Source organism: Lathyrus oleraceus, chromosome 2 (assembly GCF_024323335.1).
Source record: "Lathyrus oleraceus cultivar Zhongwan6 chromosome 2, CAAS_Psat_ZW6_1.0, whole genome shotgun sequence".
Taxonomy (NCBI): domain Eukaryota; kingdom Viridiplantae; phylum Streptophyta; class Magnoliopsida; order Fabales; family Fabaceae; genus Lathyrus; species Lathyrus oleraceus.
Window position 1 is genome coordinate 187613683 of NC_066580.1, and position 11525 is coordinate 187625207.

The following is an 11525-nucleotide window of genomic DNA, read 5'->3' on the forward strand; positions in this document are numbered from 1 at the left end:
TGTTAAGTTACTCTCTCCCTGCTTACCCGAAGGAATTTTAATAGTATATCTGATGGTACAATATTTCTTGTCATCCTTAGGAATACTCAAATGCATATTTATTTCGGTGACACCCTATATACTTGCAATTTATATAATGTGTATTTGTATCATATATACAAAATTCTTAATTATTTTACTGCATCAGTCAAAGTCTTTATATATCACTCTGCTTACAAAAATTGACATTTATAGTTCTCTCATGTAATAAGCGGTAAAAGAATTGGGTCCTAGACTTCAAAAACTGCAATAGTTAATCTTTAGATATTTTTTTAGGGGTGCACGTTAGACAAACCCAACTAAATTAGTCCTAAAATTAATTTATAATTCTTTGTCGGATTCATTTGAGCAAAAATTTAATTTGAAAAGACATGTGATTAATTACAGGCAATAAAAGAAAGGGAAAAATGAAATGCCTGCATGCTTAAGAAAGTATCATGACTTTGATGGAACTTTATTCAATATATACCTCTCATTATTTTGAAAGATACTACTTATTCTTTGTGAATATTTTGAAGCATCAGATTCTATCTTTGACTCAAAGAGGTTCATGCATTGTGACAGTTTAGGCAAAAAAATTAAAGGGGACCATGGTCACATATATGGATACAAAACTTCGCACATGTTATATTGGCAGGCAAAAAAGGAGCTTGGAAAAGGTTTTATTCAAATAAAGCATTATTCGAATATATATATATATATATATATATATATATATATATATATATATATATATATATATATGGTATGTTGATGAATATTATTCTGAAGATGCTTTAGATGTGGTTACATGGTTCTTTAACGAAGAGGATATTTGCAAAAATATTTAGTATTCTAATGTTTAAGTAATTTGAAATTGAGGTGGAATTTTGTAAGTATGAATTGAATTATATTAAAGTGTGACTGAGGGTGGCACTTATATATGAGAGATCGTTGCAACCATATCTAGATTTTCACTATGGAGTATGAGGGACAATTAGATGAAAACCAATAACTCTTATCAAAAGAGAATCGTGCTCATGTGTGGTATCATGTGATGTAGGACTTTCTCTATAATAGAGAGGTGAGTTCCTAAGATGAATCAGAGTTATGTCAATTGAGCTGATTTTGTGTGTGTGTGTATTCGCACGTGTGTATCCGTGTGCGTGCGCGCGCGCGTGTTTGTGTGTATCGGATCTGAGAGTTTGTCTATTCTTAATTGCTCGGTCAATTTTATGGGGGTGGTAATTGCAAACACTATGATGTCCAAGTCGTTGGTCGTTAAGTATGAAAGGTACAAAGTTTTAAGGAATTTTTTTACTATACCTTGATTTGACATATGTGGTCCCTTTTATGGATATTCTTTTAGGGTTTTCTCCAGACCTTCATCCCTTAATATCAATCATAGTCATCCAAGTTTACAAATGTTATAATATAACGTGTTGTGTTATTTAACAACCCTGATTTAGTTTCCTGCCGAGATGAAGCACTTTTAGGAGTAGGTCTATGTTTGCTTCATACGTCTTAGAACCTTCTGCTCTACGAGATTCAAATTGATAGTTCTCCATCTATCGTCATTGTTATGGCTCCACTCTTATAAAAAATATATTTACCTTATATTATTTATGATTATATTTAACTCCTACTCATTGTGTATGTTTTGGGTAAACACCAAGTAGGACCAATTGTCCCACATGCCTACTACAGCATAGTCGAGGTAAGACTTGAAATTTGCATTGTCCATGTGTTCCTTTTTCTTTTAAATCTTGGGTTAGAGCTTCAGTTTCTCTAGTTTCTGTCTTTTATTGACTGCTTCTTATCGTCTGAAAGAGTGATGCCACTCGAGCTTCTCTTTCTCGGGTATTATTCTGATTTGGCGTATCGGCCTTGATTTTCGACATATTCCATGATCTTGGTCAGGTTCTACTTTTTCTTCTTTTGTCATTGACTATTACGTACTTCAAAAAATTCCCTAATGAATGTAGTTGTGAAATTACTTCTCCTATAGGTACTACATTTATTTATTTTGTCTTGAGATAATGAAAATAGTCTTTTTTTTATGACATGTGTGAATTAGAAACTCTTCATTAGTCTCTCGAGGTTATATATATATATATATATATATATATATATATATATATATATATATATATATATATATATATATATATATATTATTTTCTTTCTTTCTTATATATTTTCGCCTTCTTGTTTTTCTATGAACATTGAAATTTATTCTCATTAAAATTTTTCCTTAATCACTCAATGTTTGCTTCTTTGTTGCTTGAGGTGATATATTCCTTCCGGTGAATTTCTTTTATCTTGTATTTTAAGCATGACATTGATTTTCTTCTTTTTCTTCTTCGTAAGAAAAATTGGTTTTTCTAAAGAATTTGGTATTTTATGTTTTTCCTATAATTAGGGTTTTAGATTTATGGGTAAATGTTCATGCTCCCTTTATTAGACTATGAGTGTGAAGTTGTTTGACTCATGAGAGATAATGTAAGAAACTTCATGAAATTTTTTTTATAAGAAATTTTCAATTGACATACTCTTTTTTGGGACAAAGATCATGGATGACTCTCTATGATTTCCTTATGATCGTTTCATCATCCTTGAAAAATTGGATCACTTAGGAGCTAGTATAAATAAAATATACATAGGGTGTTAGTGTATTTATTTAGGTCATGGTAGTTTGCGCCATTTTGACTCTCGGGTCTCATCGATGAGTCATAGTATGGGGCTATGGTGCTTCTCAATTCCATATGTATGATATAACTTTCAAGGATTATAGATTTCTCAACCCTTTTATCTTGTTTAAATGTTTGTTGTTGTCAAATCTGATATTGGATCCCTCTATGATCTTCTGTCCTTCCTGGAATTACATTTGATATTTTCAACATTTGTGTTTCTAAATTCAATTAAGGCCTAAGGTTGCGGTATTTTATTCAACCTTTCAAATTATGTGGGAATTCTTTGGTAACTGATAAGCCCTCTGAGAAAGAGACAACTTCGTGTCTGAAGCAGACTCGGATCAATGTGTAGGAGTAAGTTCATGACCATTGAGCTATTGGTTAACTCAACGTCAATAAAACCAGAGTTGCCACCGCGCTTTTATTGTTTCCAAAGGAAATGGGAAAAAGAACGAACAAACCCAAAGATAAGAAATTTTCGAATCAAAAATAATAAAATGTCAGAGATTACAGGTAAGGGGGTTGGTTACACAGAGGGAATGTATTAGCACCCAAAGTGTCTTAGGTACTCCTAGGGAGCCCTTTTTGTGTGTAAGTGTTTTGGTTGAAAAAGATGTTTGTTTTAAATCAGAATGAGGGGATGAGAAAATAATTCATTATTTACATTTTTTTGTTTGGTAAGACTTTTGGTCTTATGCCTACATGGCAACATAAAATGAGGGATAAAAACCTCGTAGTTCATGGTAAAAATTTCAAAGATGGGTGGATTGATTTCAAAAAAGCTTAAAGATCTTTTGTTATAAATGGGAGAATACTCAACCAAACATCCATCGATAATGAGGGCTTTACAACATTTAAGAGGGAGGACTCCAACTTGGATTAAATCAACAAGTATGCCACTAACCCCTAGTAAAAGGAAAGTCTTACACTCAACATATCAAGGAATGGGAGAATTATATCTCAACCAAGGATAACTCAAATCTAAATGCTTTCGTTTTGAAAAGTTTAAAGTAAAAAGGCACAAAGTGGCCAAAATGGTTAGATGAGGTTGTTAGTTCTTTTTGGGTATTTTTAAAAATAAAGTCAATATGGTTAAGTCTTTTTACAAATTTGATTAAGAAAATAGGTTGAAAATCAATGGCATAAGGCCAAAGTTTCTACTCATTAAAACAAGTCTATATTGAAAACAACAAGCAAAGAAGTTTTGAAAATGAGAGGGAAATTTTGAAATTAAAGAAGAGGGAGGAGATGAATGGACTATCCTATACAAGATTTAAAATTTCAAAGTTGAAAAGATCTAACCCACGGAAAGCAGTCACAAGACAATAATTTCATATAGAAACCCATTTCCTTTGGATTGACAAGCAAGCAACAAATTCATAATCATCCAAGCAATGATAAGAAACCCAATGGTATGAAATAAAGATAACCAAACATCCAAGCTAGCACTCCAAAGCAAGAAATCTCCAATTTCCTCTAGATGTATCAGGTGAAAAGTCCCTTGAAACACACTCAAAGAGAAACTATCAAATAGTGACAATAAGATCAAAATAACAGTTCAGACAAAGAGCAAGAATGTATCAGATAAACCCATAGGAATCTCTCTAGCTTGTATCAGATGAATGACATTGGCTAAGTTTCTTCCATAGCTTAGGGATGTTGCCTATTCTAAGTCCATTGGTCCAAATCAAGTCACAGACAAAGATCCAACAGTCCACCAATGTTTTTTTAATGTTTTTGTTTTTATTAAGTGTTTTAAGGTCCTAAGACCATAAACAAAACAATATCACAAGCACAAAAATATAACAAGCACCAAAGTAATGGCTCAAGTGAGAAAAGTGAAAATAACTAAAGCATAAACATAGGCCAAAGTGGGCAAAGAGCAAATATGATATGAGATGCTAAAATAAAAGCATAAAGTAAATAACAAGGAATAAAAACATGAAGTAAATGATATTAAAGTAAAGCTAATATAAAGTGATATTAGTGAATGTTAGTGGAGGAAGAACATATGTTTTAATCATTTTTGGGAGAACACTCAACCATCCACTCACAAGCATGAAATTATGAACCTATACATCATTTACGAGAAGGGATCCAACTTGGATAAAATCAACAAGTATGCCCTAGCTCTCACAAATGAAAAGGAGAAAAAAAATCACACAATACCATGAGGAATAAGAGACTTACAATCTCACTTACAAATACCATATTGCCTTTGGAATAAATTTTGCGCTATGTTAAGCAATCGTAATTGGACTTATGTAGAATTCACAACTAGAGACAAGGTATACAAGACCAAGCTCATAAAGCATACCACACACAAAAATAAGAGGGAATATGCTTAACTCAATCAAACTTATGTTGATTCATTTGACATAAGGTCATTGATGAATCAAGTAGCACATGATCCATGAGAAGTCATTGGCCAAGAAAGGATTGAGGAAGAAATGAGATGAAGATGGAGAGATGAAATGGAAGAGATCCCAAATTGATCAAGGGATGAACCTCACTTGATCAATACCATTCATTCATCTTGAGGGATGAAGTTCAAACTTCATCAACCCCCTAAACCTAGTGGTATTGACCATGTCAAGGTCCAATTGAACCAAGACCAAGGCCAAAGAAAAGTGAGGTCAACACAAAGTCATTACAAAAACTCAACAAAGCAATAAATCAATTAAAAAAATTTAAAGCATTTTAAAAATGAAGAAAACAAATTTTCAAACCATCAAAAACCTAAAATCCCTTCAAAACACCGAAGAAACGGCTAAGGGATTTATCGTAGGTCAAGTAAGGTCAAAGGACCATTGACTATTATTTTTGGCATTTTGAAAAAGTCAAAAGCAATTAAAAATCAATTAAAACAAGTTAAAAATCACAAAATTCACCAAAAATATCAAACTTAATCCAAAAATTAATTTTAAATCAAAAACGGGAAGAAGAAAATATTTGTGAATTTTTGGTGTTGGTCCCATAATTTTTGGATTAAAAATGAAATTATAATGAATTTTGGAAGAAAATGCTAATTAAAAATCAATTTAGAAAATAAAACAAATCAAAAATAAAAAGGGCCATAAGATCTCCCTCATTAATTGAGGTGGTAGGTCTGATGGCCACACATGTGCGCTCCACCAATGCCTCAGCCAATGCATACACACGCTTGGTAATTAAAAACAAGGGTCAAGATTAAAACATGGAATCAAGATCTGAAGGTGAGGGACACGCCACAACACCACCAGAGCCCTAGCTTCGGTCATCTTCTCTGACGAGGGCCACCGGACTAGTCAGACCAAAAGTCTCCAGAAATTCATGGATGATATATGAATTTAAAGAGAAAAATACAAGGATCACGATTATCACCTCCATTTCTTACGTCTCTCACTCTATGATCAGAAAAATGGAGATAAAAATTAAGGTGTTCAACCTGAGTTGCTTCGATTCAAGCTCTAAACAACTCAAGAACATCGCCTACATTAGTAAGACTTCAACCATCACAAAATTGAGTCCAGATCTTGAGAAATGGGGGAGAATCGATGAGATGAAAATTGAGAAAAATCACCTTCAGATAACTACTTTTGAGCTTGATTCTTGATGAAATTCCACTTGATTTCTCTTCCTCTTGCTTGCATAAGTCCAATGGAATGAAAATGGCAATGAATCCTTGGAGTTTTTATTCACAATCTTGAGTTGAATAAAAACTTGATTTCAAAGAAATCCTTAAGGTATTCTCTATTCTGAGGTTATGGAATTTATTGGCAAAGCTAGGGCAAGGTTCCTCCTCCATTCTGAGGCAATGTCAATGTATTTATAAGCCATGCATTTGATTTCCACACCTTTCCAATTTTGAACCAAAAATAGTAATTCATGGTGCATGGGTGCATGCGCACGTGTTCAGGCCCAAATAATCATTGCAATCCACTCCAAATCGTCCCAAAAAGCTACCGAGGTCATTAGATGAGGCCATGCAAAGCTGTACCAAGTTTGGAGTTTGATACTTGCTAAATTAAGCCAATGAAAGAACTCATGTGCAATTCCTTCAATTCTTGTCCAAATGGTGTGATATTGGACTTTTTAGAAATCCCTAAATATAAAGAACAACTTTGATGTTAGGACCGTCTCAATTTGAATCTTGGAACATGGTGAATTATGTCCTTCAAGTTGGTGGTATCAAACATACTTAGAGATTTTCTAAGTTATAAGTCAAATGACCCTCTTTTCCACCTTGAATAACTTTTGATGCGAGCTTCAAATGACTTTGGTTGCTTCTAAAAAGTTGTATCCATTTAATTATATTCACTTTGATAACAAATTTGACACCATTTGGAATTTGTATGATGGAGTTATGGATTTTAGAAGTTGAGGAAAATTGCTTGTTCAATGATGAGGACCAAAATGGACCTATAATGTTTCCTCATGGCACATGACCTTGGAAGTATAATTTGACCTTTCTAAAAGAATAAATGTTGAATAAGACATCTTGAAATTGATCATGAAACTTGGATCATTATCATATCATAAAAATTGAGTAAGTTATGACTCTTGGAAGTTAACCTTCTATCTAGGGCACAAAACAAAATGACCTATAATCCTTCACCATAAAAAATGACTTTCCAAGAAAAATTAGCTCTTGATGCCAACATGATAGTTGCTTATAATGTCATAAGGAGTAACGTTTCTATTGGAATAATTTTCATATGACAAAAATTATAGGAGATAGGGTCTAGGGAACCCTAGATTTGACTAGTTGACTTTTCTGGTCAACTTCCTTGAATCAACTTGAACACTTGAAGTAACTTTGCTCTTAGGGGCTCATGGAGGATCATATATGCTTATGATGATGTAAAATGAAGTATCTCTTGATATCTTTGACCATTTGTTTAAGAAACTTGTTGAGGAAGGCACACAAGATACCTAGATGAATTAGGGCTTCCTTGACAAACAAGCTTCAAACTTTTGATGAATTCTTGATCAAAATGACAAATAAAGAACATGGGGATCCATATATGATGTTTATAACCAATGTAGAAATTTGATTTCTTGATCTCTTGCATTTAGAGCCTTAAACCCTAGGTGTGGACTTGGTGAGGCATAAATGGACACACACACACTACCTACAAAAGAAACAAAGCTATAAAAGACATATTTTTGTATTTTGGTTAGTAAAAAAATAAAATAAAGTCTGATTCAATCAAATATACTTGGTGATATCTCTCAATTCAAACCCAATGAATGAAATGCGAGGAGAATACCAAAGTGTGATCTCAATGCCAATGCAAAGCTATAAGATGGCATGAGGGATCTTAGATGTCAAAATTGGGGTCTTACATAATGGTTCCATAGAAGCTGATAAGAGTTTTGAGATTTCCTCATTTGAAGAATGATTTTTCAGTTTAGTGCCTCATTGAACCCTACCCTTCCTCCATATCCATAACAATATGTGTTTTGGCCCCTGAAGTATATTCCTCTTAGGTTGCTGATTTATAGCCTCTCGTTCATTAATCAGTATTATAAAAATCTATTCCGATTATGGCCAAATTGATAATTTTTTATTTTTCATTTACTTGACCTTGATGGAACTCAAACATTGAGGAAGAATCAAGTTCATGTTTAGTTGGAGCAAACTAGGTCCAAAGTCTAGGTAAATATTGACACGATTCACCATCATTTTCAACTAAGCCTTTATGTATTAAGTTGATAAATTTGTTATTACTTCTTGGGGTAGATCAACATTGGTAACCAAAATCACGGTAGGAGATCATCATATAAAGGAGGAGGAGTGAGAGCCTTGATTTACGGGGGTCATTAGTGTAGTGGTAAATTCATGATCATCGAGTTATGGATAAGCTAGACATCAATTAAACAAGAGTCGCCACCGTGCTTTTCTTGTTACCAAGGGAAAAGAGAAAAGTACGAATAAAACCCAAGAATAAGAAGTTTTCAAATCAAAACTAATAAAATGTCAGAGATTATAAGTAAGGGGGTTGGTTACATAGAGAGAAGGTGTTAACACCCAAAGTGTCCTAGGTACTCCTAGGGAGCCCTTTTTTTGTGTGCATATGTATTTTTGTACAAATGATGTTTGCAATAAATAGAATGAGGGGATGAGAAAAGAATTCATTAATTACACTTTTGTGTTTGACAAGACCTTCAGACTTGTGCCTACGTACCAACATAAAAATGAGGGATCAAAACCTCGTAGTTCATGGTATCAATTTCAAAGTGAGTGCATTGCTTTTAACAAAAATTTAAGTTTGAAAGGCAAAAAGGCCTAAAAATGGTTTGAATGAGTGTTAGTTCTTTTTGGCTTTTGAAATTTTTTAAGTCAAGTATATTTAAGTTCATATACAACTTTGAATAAGAAAATGAGTTTGAAAATGCAATGGCATAAGGCCAAAGTTTATAGTTTGCAAAGATGGTCAAAGTTTAGAAATCAACAAACAACAAATAAGACTTTTAAAAGGAGGGAGAGATTTTGAAATTAAAGAAGCGGGGAGGAGATGAAGAGACTAATCCTAAGCATAAAATTTAAAAGTTGAGAGTTGAAAAGATCTGACCAATGGGCTGCAATCCAATAGACAAGAATGTCATATAGAAACCCAAATTTCCCTTGGACTTTTGAATCAAGCAACAAACAATATACAAATAGCAAGTTGATTATAAAGGCATCAAATAAAGATAGCAACATCCAAGCTTAGCAACTCCATGATCTTCATCAAGTTTGCCCATGTAACAGATGAATTTCAAGATGGCACAAATCACAGGTTCAATATAACAGCTTCACCATGATCATGTTGCAGATGAACTCAAATGGATCTTTAATGATGTATCAGATGGAGTTTCAAATTTCAAGCACTTGGTTACATGAAAATTGGCATTGGCGAAGTCCTTTGCATAGGGAGTGTTGCCTAAATTCTAAGTCCAATTCCATTAGATCAAACCAACTGTCTACACAAGATATTTTTTTAGGGTTTTTTGTTCTTATTATGTACATTAATGGTCAAAGACCACACAAAAAAATAAAATATACACAAACAAAATATATCACAAAATATGGTCCAAGTGGACAAAGGGAAAATGACATTAAAGTAAACAACTTGAATGGTATGAATAATGGCAAATGAGTAAGGCTTAAAATTAAAGTGCATTAAGAGTAAATGACTTGAAATTAAATGTTAGTTGTTAGTCGATTAGAAGTTAGTATTGCTTTTGCTTTGCTTTTGTTTTAAGTCATTCTTTGGAGAACACTCAACCCACTTATCACAAGCATGGATCCTTGAACCAAGACATCTTCCAAAGGAAGGAAAAATGCCAAGTTTCCACACAATACTATGAAAGAGGGGAGACTTATAATCTCACTAACTAGAATGTTATGCCTTTTGTGACAAAATTTAGAGCTATGTTAAGCAATCGTAATTGGACTTATGTAGAAGTCACAACTATTTGAGGTCGGGCAATAGAGTTTTGGTGTTAATGCATGTAAGAGACATAGTATAATTGACTATGCTCATGAAACATACCACACACAAAAATAATATGCAAAGTGGGGGAACTAATCTCATCCATACTTATGTTGATTTTGCAATCAACTAGCCTTAAGATATAGAGATATCGTAGGTCCATGACATGAATGAATAAAGAAGGGGAATGAGATGAAGAGGGAGGGGATATGGATCAAACACAAATTGGTCAAAGGAGGACTTTTACCAAATTAACATCATTCATTCATTTTGGGAGATGGAATGTACATTCCATCAATCCCCTAAATCCAATGATCTTAATCTAGCAAAGTCAAATCTACCTTGACCAAGGCCCAACAACACAAGTTAAACTCACAAAGTCAATTAAAATGGCTCTACACAATTAATTTGGTATTTAACCAATTAAAAATATTTAAAATAATGCATTAAATTAAATATGGTTGGTCAAATTCCTAAAACCTCATCAAAACACCAAAGAAATGGCAATGAGATTTATCATAGGTCAAATAAGGTCAAAGGACCTTGAAGAATTTTTTTCAGAATTTTTGGAAACTTAAAAGTATTTTTAAATAATTAAAAATATTCACAAAAGCAATTAAATCATGAAAAATGTTAATAATGATCCAAAAAATAATTTTAATTCAGAAAATGAAAGAGGATTTTATTTAAATTTTTTTGGTGAAACTCTCATATTGTTTTGGATTAATATTAAAATTAATATGAATTAATGAAAAACAAAGGAATAAAAATAAAAATCAGATAATCAAAAAAACATGGACCACTTGATCTCCCTCATTAATTGAGGTGGCAGATCAAGTGGTGGAGAGCGCGCGTTCCATGGTGCGTGCTAGTCAACATTCCACACGCTTGGTAATCACAATGAGCGCTTCAGATTAAAACGTTTTAAATCAAATGAATGGCTCTGAACACTTCCAACTAATCGCCGGGCCAAAGGCCGGTCATCTTCTCCGATGAACCTGGTCGGACTGGTTCACTCATCACCATATCATAAATGAAAAAGGAGGACATGATTTTAAAGAAAAAATGGCGTAGATCACGAATATCACCTCAATTTAACCTAACTCCAAATATATAGAGAGATACATGGAGATGAATTTTGAGGTGTTTCAACTGAGTTGCTTTGATTTAACCTCAAAGTAACTCAATCTTCTTGTCTACATTGGTAGGACTTCAAATAACCAAGGATCTAAGATAATTGATGAGAATTGAGAGAGAATCAAAGAGAAGAGAAATCTGAAAAAATACCTTCTATGTTGTGCAGAAATGGATCTCTCTTGCTTCAATTCTTGCTTGATCTTGCTTATGGAGCTTG